The 13,593-nt window shown below is 39.7% G+C and overlaps 1 pseudogene; it reads right to left on the bottom strand.

The window, feature by feature from the left end:
* Window positions 1-9,650: 9,650 nt before the first annotated feature.
* On the bottom strand, window positions 9,651-13,107 carry LOC112180134 (annotated as a pseudogene).
* Between the last annotated feature and the right edge of the window lie 486 nt (window positions 13,108-13,593).

Genomic DNA, 13,593 nt, shown 5'->3' with positions numbered 1-13,593 from the left:
CAAGCAAACCCTTATGACTACCTCCTCGAACCACTCAGAGTTTATTACTCTACATGAGGTGGTTCGTGAGTGTATATGGTTAAGAGCTATCATTACACATATTCGAGGGACTAGTGGTTTGAGTTCTACCACTGAAGAGCCTACTTGCATTTATGAAGACAATGCAGCTTGCATCGAACAGATGAAGCTAGGTTATATTAAGGGTGATAACACAAAACACATATTGCCAAAGTTGTTCTACAATCAGCAACAACAGACTCTCCTCAAGATTCAAGTGAATCAAGTAATTAGGTCTGAGGAGAATGTGGCAGATTTGTTCACAAAATCATTGCCCAAGGCCACATTTGAGAAACATGTGAAAAATATAGGAATGCGAAGTCTTTCCAAACTCCCTTGATTAATGCAAGTATCAGGGGGAGATGTAGACGTCAGGGGGAGTCTAACACACACATGTCATCCTCAAATGTAGAAGGTGCGTTGTGCTCTTTTCCTTCGACCAAGGTGTATTTTTTTGTCCCACAGGGTTTTTATTGTTACATGGCAAGGTTTTTAGTGAGACAACAACTCATACACCATTTCATCTTTGACTTGGCACAAGGGGGAGTGTTAAAGGAAAAACACATTATGTGCCTTCGTCAAAGCAACTTACGAGGAGGGAATCACGGAATTACAATCACAGCTCAATCAGCATTTAATATCATTAATGTAATCGATATTTCCGTTGTAATTCTATCCTATATAAAAGGACTATGAAATGAAATGAGTAGACCAATTCCATCTCAATTTTACTTTAACAGATATATGAATTTTTTATTTTTTTTTTTGTCAAAATGTATGGTCTTGTTTTTTTGTCTGAATGTATGGTCTGATTTAGACATCGTAACGTGACATAATAAATATTACTTTATATATTTTGTTTTCATAAATTTGATGTTATATTCTCAAATTATAAATATTCACCACATGGTGGAGGATGTTTACGTGATATGTCATAGAAGAACTTGGATTGTCTAGAATGGGATGCATAGGCTGGGATTGTGAGTTAAGTACTTGTTTCAAAATTGTAGGTTAGTACATAAGAATATGATGTTGTTGGCTAGTGGTACATATAATCAAAGATGTCGATATCAGTTCATGCTTCACAAGATATATCATAGATCAGCGTAGTCACTGTTACAGTGTGTCGTTTACTTCCAAGTTGAAAATGTCATTGTTAGTTCTCCGGGGCCCGGAATTCCGGCACAGACCAAGAAGAGTAGTTTATTAAGTGGTCAACTCCTGTGATTTTGTGAATTATAATAACAATAAAATAGGTTTTTTTTTTTTTTTTAAATAAAAGGTTGGTGCGGCTGCCCTCAAATCTCAATTAATGAAACTGTCGAATACAAGAGGGGGGGGGGGACATTGAGCCTAAACCCCTTATAACAATAAGTATCTAGAGAACGTCCTGAAATCATAACAAGACTCTCTACTAAATAAATGTATTTAACCAGGCACCAACTAGCAAAGAGTGCACTATTGGCTACATTATTTGCTCTGACATAACAGAAATATAACTCGATATGTAACTTGATTAGAATGTAGCATAATTACCATAAACACAATTTTCCTCCTATTTAGCCGCCGAAGGATAAATCCAACGACACTTAGATTTACCCGTCCACTAGGCGGTAGCGACCATTTAATGCAGTAATGAACTCGCCGCCTACGTAGAGCAGACAAGGCACTTTGTGTGCACACACAGGCATTCAGCCCGACTAGCCCTGTAAAATAGATGCAGGGATTTATTACGCACCAAAGGCGCGACAACACTAACCAACAAACATAACTAAAATTAAAAATAAAACAAAAAACCAAGTCAGCCTAGGCCGGGCCCAAAAGAAGAGCCCTAGCCCACACTTCAGCATAGGAAGCAAGGTAAATACACGCTGCCAGCCAAGCCTGGCCCAATCCATCACCAGCCAGTGCCGGCAGATCACCACATGCTCCGCCTCGCTTGAAACGCCAGACCGCTACCACCATCATGCTGGAATCACCCTCGCGCAGTGGATCCATGCTGCCTCTGTCAAACCGCCTCGACCCCAGATCAGAATAAACCAATAACAGCGACGACGCACTACCACAAGCACTCCACCACCTAGTAGCCTCCGAGGTCGCACCGCCAAACCCTTCCGCCAATGAGACCAGAGAGGAATAGACCAAATCCCAACAGCCACCGTGATTTCACCCTGCCCCACCCTGCAAACCACCACCAAAGACCCCCTGATACAGACGTAGATCGAGGAAGTCGACTCACTCTAGACCCACATGGGGCCGACAAGGCCTGTCCGACGATGGCGAGAGAGCACGCTGCCAGACAGGGATGAAAAAATGATGTTAGCTCCAAACGGCTATATGCTATTGAATCCGCATCTCCTTTTTGTTTAATATAGGTTAAAATAGAGTGCTTTGATGTGCAATTGCTTGCAATCTTGCATCATTTTGATTTTTTTTTTTTTTTTTTTAAAAACCCTCTCCTCCCTACCATTTTTATGATCTCAAAATGCTAGTAGTTTTAGAATATGTGCGCTCCACAATGTTGAATTTCTGAAAAATCAACAAGTTACAGCTCATCAGTGATTTGATTCTTTATGTGAAAATAAACACTATAGTAATCGATAATTTATCACCATACTAGTTTTTTTTTTTTTTTTCACATGTTTAGTTATATGGAATGAGTATGAAAAGAAAACAAATCATATTGGTTGGTTAAATAATTTAGAAATAAATGCATCCAACCATATATGGAAGAAAGAAGCAACACGGAAACCTTGAAATCATGGGGCTATAGTGAACTAGAATTAGTGGAAGGGAAGTAGGGAACACTGCCACAGCTGCCTAGAGAGAGTCAATCTAGCTAGATTCTAGTTTCATTCCATTCTATAAGTCACTAAATATTAAGGACATATATATAAACAAGTTTGAATGTTCGTTGCAAGCCTCCATATGTGTCAAATTCTGCACCCTGCAAATGGAATTTCTTCTGATCTTTTTCGCCTTGTTTAGCTGCTACCTTTTTCCTTGGTCCTCTATCAAACAATTAGGCAGAGACCAGGAATGTTAGTTAGACTCGGTGCATACTACCAAAAGATAGGATGCATGCAATAACCAAGCTGCCTAATTGCTATAAATATCTTGATTCTGCTTCGACATGTCATTCTACATATAACACAATTGAATCCTTAGAAGAGAGCATGTATAGGAGATCTCCATTTTCCCTCGAACGATGCAATAGGATTCAAAATTATGACAAATTTTTTTTTTATCAAATACAAGCTGCTCATAGTACATTCTATGCATTCTTGAACCATACAAACAAAGGCAATTAGAGAAGATGGCACTTCTATTGCAGCCAAAAGACAAAGCAGTTTTTGTTTAAGGAAAATATGATTTGCAGAGAGACTGATGAGAGAATTGTGTGTATTCTATTATTGATAATAGGAGCCCTCTATATAGGGATTTACAAAGTACATAATCTTGTCATACAAAGAAATAGAATCCGAATATAAATAGAAAATCTAGAACCTTCTCTCCTATTACAACTTTAGAACTAAACCCTAGTTTGAAGAGGCACACTCAATGTCGATATCCTTCAACACTCCCCCTTGTGCCGCTCAAACTTGGTGATGACGCTTTGATCGTTGCCTCGTTAAAAACCTTGCCAGGTAACAAAAACTATGTGGGACAAAAATAACTCTGGTCGAAGGACAAAAAGAGCACAACATGTCCTTCACTCTTCGAGATCGATCATGTAGACATCATTCCTCCCCCTGATGTCGACCTCTCCCCCTGATTGCTACAATCATGGGAGTTCGGATAATTTTATCAATCCGAGGCTCTTCACATGTTTCTCGAAGGTGGATTTAGGTAACGACTTAGTGAATAAGTCCGCTACATTATCCTCTGATCAGATTTGATTCACTTCAATCTTTAGAAGTGATTAATGTTGTTGCTGATTGTAAAAGAACTTAGGCGATATATGCTTGGTGTTGTTGCCCTTGATGTAACCTAATTTTATTTGCTCAATTTATAAATTCATGTAGGTTCATCTGTGGTAGACTTCAAACCACAAGCTCCTCGAATGTGTCTAATTACAGACCTTAGCCATATGCATTCATGCACGGCTTCATGTAGAGCAATAATTTCTGCATGATTTGAGAAAGTAGCAACAAGGGTCTACTTTGTAGACCTCCAAGATATCGCTGTGCTTCCCATGGTAAAGACATAACCGGTCTGGAAATGACATTTGTGAGGGTCAGAGAGATACCCTACATCAGCAAAATCTATCAAAACATCATCATGGTTTTGATTAAGGGAGGAGGATGACGCGGGCCACCGTTGGTGGCGGCGGCTTTGCCGGTCACGGCGCTACTTGGGCTAATGAGATTCATTCTCATTCTTCCATCATTCTTTTCTCTCTGCATGGATAGAACAAGCCCATATCTATCGTACATTTTAAGTAACGAAAGATTGTCTTTATACCAGTTCAATGGCGTTGCATTGGCGCAGGGCTACATCTAGCCAACAAGTTCATAACAAATGAGGTGTCCGGTCTTGTATTGTGTTAAGTACAATAATGCGCCTATTGCACTTAGGTAAGACACTTCTGCCAATTAACACGTCTTCGTCATCATCCCTGGGACGAAACGTATCCCTCATAGGGTCAAGACTACTGACGACCATGAGAGTGCATCTTTGGCTTTATCAAAATGCAAAGCATTTATTGACACGGTATACAAGTTCTAAATCTAGACAAAACCGTGTTCTCCCAAGTTCCTTCATCTCAAACTCGGATTTCAGGTGTTCAGCGGTTTCCCTTAACTCTGAAGGGTTCCAATTATGTTTATCAACATAAACCGTGACAATTCCAAATCCAGAACTTGTCATGAAAACGCAGAGGCATAGTTTATCATATCCTTTCTCAATCAAGTAGTCACTTTAGTGAGCGTTTCACCCTCATTGCAAAACGCGCTCCGTGGTCAAAAGCCACTTGATTTGGGTAAATGAAGTACACAATACCCTTCATTATATTCCATATCTAGATCCCCATAGAGATACGTAGTGACCACATTCGTAAGCTGCATGTTCAGTTATTCGGAAACTACCAAACTGACAAGGTAGTGGAGTGCAATGACATCCATTACGAGAGAATATGTCTTCTCGTATTCGATTCTAGGGTGTTTTGTGAGAAGCCTTGCGCCATAAGGTGAGATTATCATCTCTTTTTCTCATCACACTATCTAATGAAGACCTATTAATGTCAACAGGTTTTATGTTAGGAGGTGTTGGCATCTCAGGCTCGAAATCATTCCTCTTCGTTTGTGAATCCAATTCAACCTGGATCGTATCTTTCCATTTAGGCCAATTTTCTCTACGTTGGCATTCTTCAACGGAGTAAGGTTCGATGTCATTGGTCTCAATAATTCCACGTCTTCATGTATACTAGTTTAATTCATAGAGATCTCTATATTCTCAAGAATTGGTTCTAACATTGAGGCGTCCCCCAACGATGTCTCTTGGACATAACCACAATCCAGAATATTCTCATGAGACGTATTTTGAGTATCAATGATCAATGGATCAAGTTGTGCCAAACTCGCTCTCTTCCTAGGGCGAGAATCCATCGAACCTATAGGTCTCCAACGCTCTCTAGCGGAACCCATGGCCTATGTCGCCATTATGCCACATTTGTGGCATCACCATACCACCATCCATGGTAGTGGTGCCGTACCCATCTCCTCTGGGTGTCACCATGTCCTCTTGTGGGGACATCAATCCTTGCAGACATGTTTGCAGAAGGTATATGTGATCTCATCACTTTTAGGGGATCAAGATGAGACATAGTGGGGACAGACCACGACAATTCCTGTCGTTCCTGTTGAACATTGACGTTCTAATTTCCCCCTAACGACGGGAAGACTGTCTCATCAAAGTGACAATTCGCAAATCCAGCGAAAAAGAGATCGCCTGTCAAGGGTTCTACATAGCAGACGGATAGTTGGAGATTTATATCCAACATATATATATATATATATATATGCATTCGTTGCAATGACCTATTTTGATACGCTGTGGCGGCACAATTGCCACATAAATCGCACACTCAAATATGCATAAGTACGAGATATTAGACTCGCACCCAGTCACTAACTGTAACGCAAATAAAAGTTGAGTAGCTATGAGTCGTAGACGAATTACCATAGCTGCATGCGATATTGCATAACCCAAGCGGAAATATTTGTGCGCATTACCAAAGTCCGAGCTACCATCATAGTCTTTTAATGGTGGCTTTTCCACTAGACCAATTGGGTGTGTACATAGGAATATGATACTTGATATCAATACCCAATGATATGCAATAGTCATTGAAAATTTTCGATGTAAACTTTCTAGCATTATCAAGTCAAATTGACTGAATGGGATGATCTGGGTAGTGAGCCCGTAGCTATATATTCTGGGCTAGGAGTTCATCATAAGCAGCATTACGAGTGGATGATAGCTCGACACGTGACCAGCATGTCCGCACATTAACCAACACCATAAAACATCTAAGCAGTCCGCAAGTTGGTTGAATCGATCCACAAAATCCCCTTGGATTCTATGTAAGAATGAAATTATTTCTTTAGTGTCCTTTGCATAGGATGGTCTTGATCCTAAAAAAAACAGGCTCTACAGAACGAAAGATTGGCCTTATAATCAACCAATGAAGTTTTTGGTTGAGCCACAATGTCACAATTTACTTTGAGAAGTAGAGAGAGGAGCCAAGTCTCCATACATGGCGTCAAAGCCATGATTTTGCCACAGGGGGATCACGGCGCCGGCGTTGGCCGGCCGGTGGTGCATGGCGGCAGTGCAATGCTCTCTTTGAATCAACTTTTGATTCTCACTTCTCTTCATTCTGAAGAAGAGATGTCCGTATGAAGTCTTTAGTATCACGGATCATCATATCATGACCTGGGTGTCCCAAACGGTCGTGACAAAGCCTATATGTGTCAGAATCCCATAAGTCATCTCTCATGACATGGTTGGATTCAATGACTCAAATAGTGATTGCATACAACCCACTAGAGCGACATATAAGTTTCTCTAATACTCGTTTATGTCCGTAGTCATTAGAGGTGATGCAAAGGAACTCTTGTCCATTCTCACAATGTGTTTCCACATGAAAACCATTGGCTTTTATATCTTTCAAATAAAGTTCAAATTAAGGTATGTCCAAGACATTAAGTAAAAGAATTGACACTTTATTAATACCCAATGATTACATCAAAGTTTCTTAACCAAAGTCTAATCCAAAATAAAAATCAAACTTAGACAAATCGTAGTCACTCAATCCGTTTGGTAACTCCAATCAAATATGACCAGGGAAGTAGAGAGAGATGTCGGTGGAGCAAGGATCTCTTAAGTACCACTAATCTCAATCACTTTCCTAGACATCATACTTCATTGGATGCGCCACTTGAGAAAGAGTTAATACAAAATTGTCATTTATTGATTAAGGCATAATTGCCATTACATAATTCTTGGAAAATAAATGGACTATTTAATCAAAATCTGTGGCATCAACATGGTTGTTTTCCTCACTAGATTTGAAGTCTGTAATGATGAGATTGACGTCATTGTCATTTCCATCATCTCCTTCAGCTGCGAGATAAGCCTCATGCTCTCTCATATCTTTATACACTTGTATTGTACAACTTTGTTTTTCCACTCGCATTCTAGTGCTTAAACCAATGCTTTAAAGATCCCCATCTATAGCATTACCTCACCCATTAATTGAGATGCACCTTGTGCCTCCATGGTCGTTGGTGACGACACCACCACTACTGACGGCGCATGTTTTGTCTCTCCCACGTTGGCCAATGTTGCCACGTGTCCGCGTATCTCGAGGTTTTCCTTCCTTTGTAGGGCGGTTGTATGGACCCACACGTCCATTTTTTTGTCTCCTAACTTTTAGGGTTCCGCTCCTTGCGCCCTCCTTTAGATGCGTAATTTATACTTCGCCTCATGAATGCTCTTAGTTCCAACGAGCCTTTGAATTATAGTTTTTCACGAGTATGTTATCAGCTTACTTAGTAACTGACATAAGTTGATGAAACCTCGTGATCCGTCTAGCATTGCACACAAGCCTATATTGCTTGGCAATCATTAGCGCTGAGACGGGGAAGGTTGAGATGATTTTCTCAATTAATCTTTATTCTGTGTGCTCTTCACAGAATCCCACTAGTAGTGAGGTGATTCTTGACGTTATTCACCCATTGATGATAACCAATGTTATTTGAATCTGGTTTAGTGAAGTCGAGTTTTTGCACGTTTGCATTCGACATTCGAAAACAAAGGAGAATAGATTAGTTTCGGAGTAAAAACTTCCACGAAAACTAAAATAATAAGATTTTCGAGCTATGCTACCAAGAAATCAATTTCCAAGAATATTTGGATTAGACCGAAACAATGATGTTTAATATGGTCAAAAATCGATGCTTGCGCACGCTCTTAGTCCGAAGATTATGAACACTCTTAGTTCATTGATTACGAACGCTCTTAGTCCGTTTAGTGTGAATCCCCACAATTTCGCTTATTGAATAATCGAACCCATGTTCATATATTGCAAATCCTGCAGAAAATAAAGGAATTTAAAAGACAAGAAAGCAGGAACTTTAGTCTTTAAAACTTACTTGTTGAAATTTGGAGCAGATTCACTTCTTAATAGCTCCCACTTCGAATGGTGTACAAGTCTCAAAACGAATCCAATAGGGCTGAAATTTGGAGGTCAGATAGAAGAGGCAGAGACGAACAACTTTGATGAAGGAAGGATTTTGATCTGAGGTCCCCAAGACGTTTCAGGGCGTGCAAACAGGCTGATCTGCACAGGAACGAGTGTGCTGCTGTGCTGCAGGGGCAACAGGCGTGCGACGATGCTGCAAGGGCAGTAGGCTGCACAAGGGTGCTCAAGGGCTGCAGGAGTAGCGCACGGTATGGCTAGCAAGGGCTACGAGCTTCCGGCAGTTTTTGGTGAAAAGAAATTTCGGGTGTTAAGGTTTGCGGCAGCTTTTTAGTTTTTAGGACTAGGGTTAGAGCTCGTGCTGATAACGTGTTTAAGGAACATATGATTTGCAGAGAGATTGATGAGAGAATTGTGTGTATTCTATTATTGATAATAGGAGCCCTTTATATAGGGATTTACAAAATACATAATCTTGTCATACAAGGAAATAGAATCCGAATATAATTAGGAAATCTAGAACCTTCTCTCCTATTACAACTCTAGAACTAAACCCTAGTTTGAAGAGGCACACTCAATGTCGATATCCTTCAACAGTTTTTGTGTCTATTATATTTTTTTTTTTATCACTCGAAGATTGCCAACTAAACTCAATTTAGTGGATAAAACAATGTCGGATAGACTGATTGAAGGGACTATTTATCTACTTTAAATTATAATCATATTTAACATAATTATCATGAAGTAAACAGTGCGGCTCATAGATTAATCCACTTTGTTTGGAACAACTTTGTCGATGAATATTGGTAAAGTGAGTGAGACATACTCCTGTTATTATCCTTGCCCTTATATTTTTCAAACCATATAATTGAAAAATCAATTTTCCACCTTAAACCAAAAAAAAAGGGTTGAGAATCAAGGCAACAATGTAGCAGCCAGAAGAGAATGGAAGGCAATAAGGCCCACCAGACCACCGGCTAAATAGCAATCATACAAACAATGAAGCAAAAGAGAATTTCTACTATTCTAGCAACCCAGCTCCCAAAAGGAAGCAGAAGCAAATAGCAACAAGTAACACCGTAACAGACACCTCCAAGGCTGCAACCAGTCATGTTCGTGTATCATATCACCAGATTTGTGTCATCTTGTAAACCCTTTCATCATATCAGCGTCCGGCTAGAGAAGACTACCATAGATAACAAGGCTACAGCTGATTTCATTCTTTCACAACAAAATCATATACTATATCACCACTGTAGCATTGCCCTCATAAACTGGTACTGGAGGAACTGAATTAAAGTATCTCAGTCAAGATATACCGGAATTATCCTTGCTTCATTCAAATTAGGCATGCATCAGTAGAAAAAATCCCGCATACTTTGAACAGAAAAGGTCAAACAGACCAGAGCATATGGTATCATCATTGAGCAAAGATCAATGGTGAAGCTGCATCCTTTGTTATGTGAATTCGAGCTCTCTCTGCCTGTTATGACAATTAACCACATAAAAGTTGATACATAGTGATAGAAACTACAAAGCAATCATCTTTCAGAAGATAAACATTTTCACCATTACCTCTTTTGCCCAATCACATCTTATGGTGATAATTATCAGTATCAAGGTTTGAACCACAATTCCACAGATCATTCCAGCCCACATACCCTACTTATTTGTTCCGGACAGCATAAAATCAAGAAATTAGACTATTACCATTTTGAACAACACAAAAAGTTGCTTGCTTATATAGTTATATAGAACTTTGCAGCTTAGTAATGTACATTTCAATAATATCATAGCAATGGTATTTGAACATATGAATTGAGATGTGGCATTAACGGAAGGAACATACCTTGATACCAAACACTAGCAACCATCCTAAAACAACCCCAACAGGCATGCCAACCAGGTAGTAGCTACCTATATTTACAATAGCTACTATTGCTTGCCGACCAGATCCGATTGCTACCCCTGTTAAACACAATATGACCGTTAATGTTTCCATGAGATCAAACATTTCTTAGAGAAAATATCTATTTTGCTGTTCTACTTCTAAGTTCCCTACCTGAGAGCACTGGTTGAATGCAACTGAGGAGAATAGTGAATGCCAATAAGACTGATAAATCATTGACCATAGCAATAACAGGAATGCTGGAGGTAAAGATCATTGCAAGCTTCTCATGGAAGACTATAATTATTAAACAAAATAGAAGTCCCACTGCTAGGGAGGTCAAGACTGAAACTGTGGTTGCAAATTTTGCACCTTTTGCGTTGCTTGCGCCAAGTTAATTTGCTACCCGCACTCTGGATTAAGAAAATATCAACTAATCATAAAGGATGACAAATTAGATTTCTAAACTTGTTCAATCATCCGTAAATGAAACTTGTGATTGTGCAGTTCATATATTTGAACTGTTCTGGTAATCATAAAAAACTGTCCCTTTAATTACTCTTACATGAGAATGTGATATCCATAAGTAATGGAAATTTTTGATTGCAATATATGGAACACTGCTCAAGCACTTATGCAATGATTTGGTGCTTATCTAGGAATTTATGTGGTATAGAATTTTATAATGAGAATGATAATTCTGATCCATCTTATTCATTTCTAGCTTTTAGCTCATTTCTAAGTTCAGAGAGAGACGTACAACCAGTGACCACATACCCAACTGCTGCCAAAAATCCTAGTGGAATCATGGACTCCCAAGCATAGATACTCATGCTGCAAAGACGAATCATTGAAATTTGAAGAAACGAATGCTATAATACATGTATGTATTGTCCATCAAAGAATTTGCGGAATTTGAAGAAAGCCTGAAGAAATGAGACAGGCTAAAGAATAAAAAGTTGGTAACACTAACCAGATGGAAAGGGCATCAACAGCAATCTCGGTATTGTGTATATATCCAGACACTATCACCAAAACTCTAAAATAAAAATTCTCCAATCTGCAACACAAAATGCACATCTTTAAATAAAATATAATCACAACATAATCAAAGGAGAGAAACAGAGGGCAAGCACATACAAGAGCATGAACCCAGAAGCCAAAGAAAGCTTAAAGAAATCCCAGAGCCCAACAAAAGCTTGAGCTGAAAAACCAGTCCATGTTTCCGAACACCCACCACAAACAGTGCACACAAACAAACCCAAAACCGATAGCCACCAAGCAAAACCAATAGTAAGAGCAGTTCCAACAATCCCAATCCTCAACTCATACACAAAAACCCAACTCACAAACACATGGAGGGCCAAAACCCCTCCAGAAACCCAGGCAATCACTCCAGTCTTTCGCTGACTCTGCAAGAATCTCTGCAGTGTCAGCTGAAATGGGAAGCTCAAGTGAAATGGAATCAACCAGAGGGCAACTAAACCAGTCTGCTCGGCCACGACCTCGGACTGTCCCATGAGTTTCAACAATGGCGTAGCAAACACAAATAGGGGTAAAAGCAACACTGCGCAGAGAAATAGAACTACCCAAGAACGCTGCAGATATGTCCCCAGCATGTGGTACTGTTTAGCTCCGTAGGCTTGACCACACAGAGTCTCGAGCGCGCTGGCCATGCCTAGCTAGAAAAACCCATCAAAGATCGGAAACTGAGATATTGAAAAGCAGCGAAACAGAGTAAGGTTTTCCGTTACCATGAAACCGAAAGTAATGGCGATGATGACGGTGGTGGCGATGGAGATAGCGGCGAGGTCGAGATCACTGAGGTGGCCAGCGAAAGATTGGGTGACGACGGTGACGGAGAACATAGCGAGGCGGCTGAAGATGGATGGGGCAGCTACTTGCCATAGCTTTTTTGACTCCGACCAAGTACGTTCGATCAGATTACCGTCTTCTTGATGGTGTGGGATTAACAGAGCCAGAGGGTCGTCTTCATCTTCCCTCATTGTTCCGACTCTGTTTTTTCGAGTCTGCCTCGGGTTAATTAATCGAATGGCCATGTCCCATGTGGAGACCAAAAAGTTGTCGTGAAAGCCATGATATCAATCGAGCGGTCAAGAGTTGCTAAACGCAGAGCCAACAGTAGGTTCTGTATAACGTTGTTGCTTTCATCAGTTCAAACCCTTTCGTTTTTATTTTTTGGTCTGAATCACTCACCTTTTAGATCCAACTCTTAATACGGCCACTACTGTTCCGGCCGGAGGAGATGGAATGGCTGATCATGATTGTTCGGCTGATCGTATGTTACATGCTATAAGCCCAAAATACCATAGCACACAATTTTTCACCCGCAGACGGTGGGCAAATTGCCCTGTCATCTTCTGAATCTTCTCCCTACACCCATACTCAATTCCATTGCCAAAACAGACCTCCCATTTGTAGTGAGGTTGTAATAATTTGCAACCAAAGACGTAGCAACACATAGCCCAACTCAAATTTTAGAAAAACATTAATTTATATAGCTTAATTTTAATTAAAAAAATTAAATATTAAAAAGTAACCCACTGTAAATTTCTAGCTCAGCCCTTGATTGCAACCAAAAGAAGCAACCCATGTTTTGATTTGAGTTGGCTAGTGCTCAGATTCTAAAAGAAACGTGAGTTCGTAAATATCAGTGATTGAGTTTGAGTGATCAAGTTACAATTTTCATATATCAGTGATCAAGTTACAATTTGCTGACTTGAAGAGAGCAATACTGTATTTTCCCTCAAACAAAATAGTGTTAGAATGAAATTTGTCATGAGTTCTAACTTCGAACTTGTAAACCACGTAAGCAAGTTAACGGATTCAATTCACGAAAAATTAATGGATTTGACTTATTGGATCAAAAGTGCAAGTGCAATGGTGTTTTTGATGTTTTTTTTTTTTTTTGTTTTTTTTTTTA

The sequence above is a fragment of the Rosa chinensis genome, chromosome 7 (assembly GCF_002994745.2).
Source record: "Rosa chinensis cultivar Old Blush chromosome 7, RchiOBHm-V2, whole genome shotgun sequence".
NCBI lineage: Eukaryota > Viridiplantae > Streptophyta > Magnoliopsida > Rosales > Rosaceae > Rosa > Rosa chinensis.
Note: the sequence above shows the minus strand (reverse complement) of the source record. Positions and strands in the feature narration are given on the sequence as shown.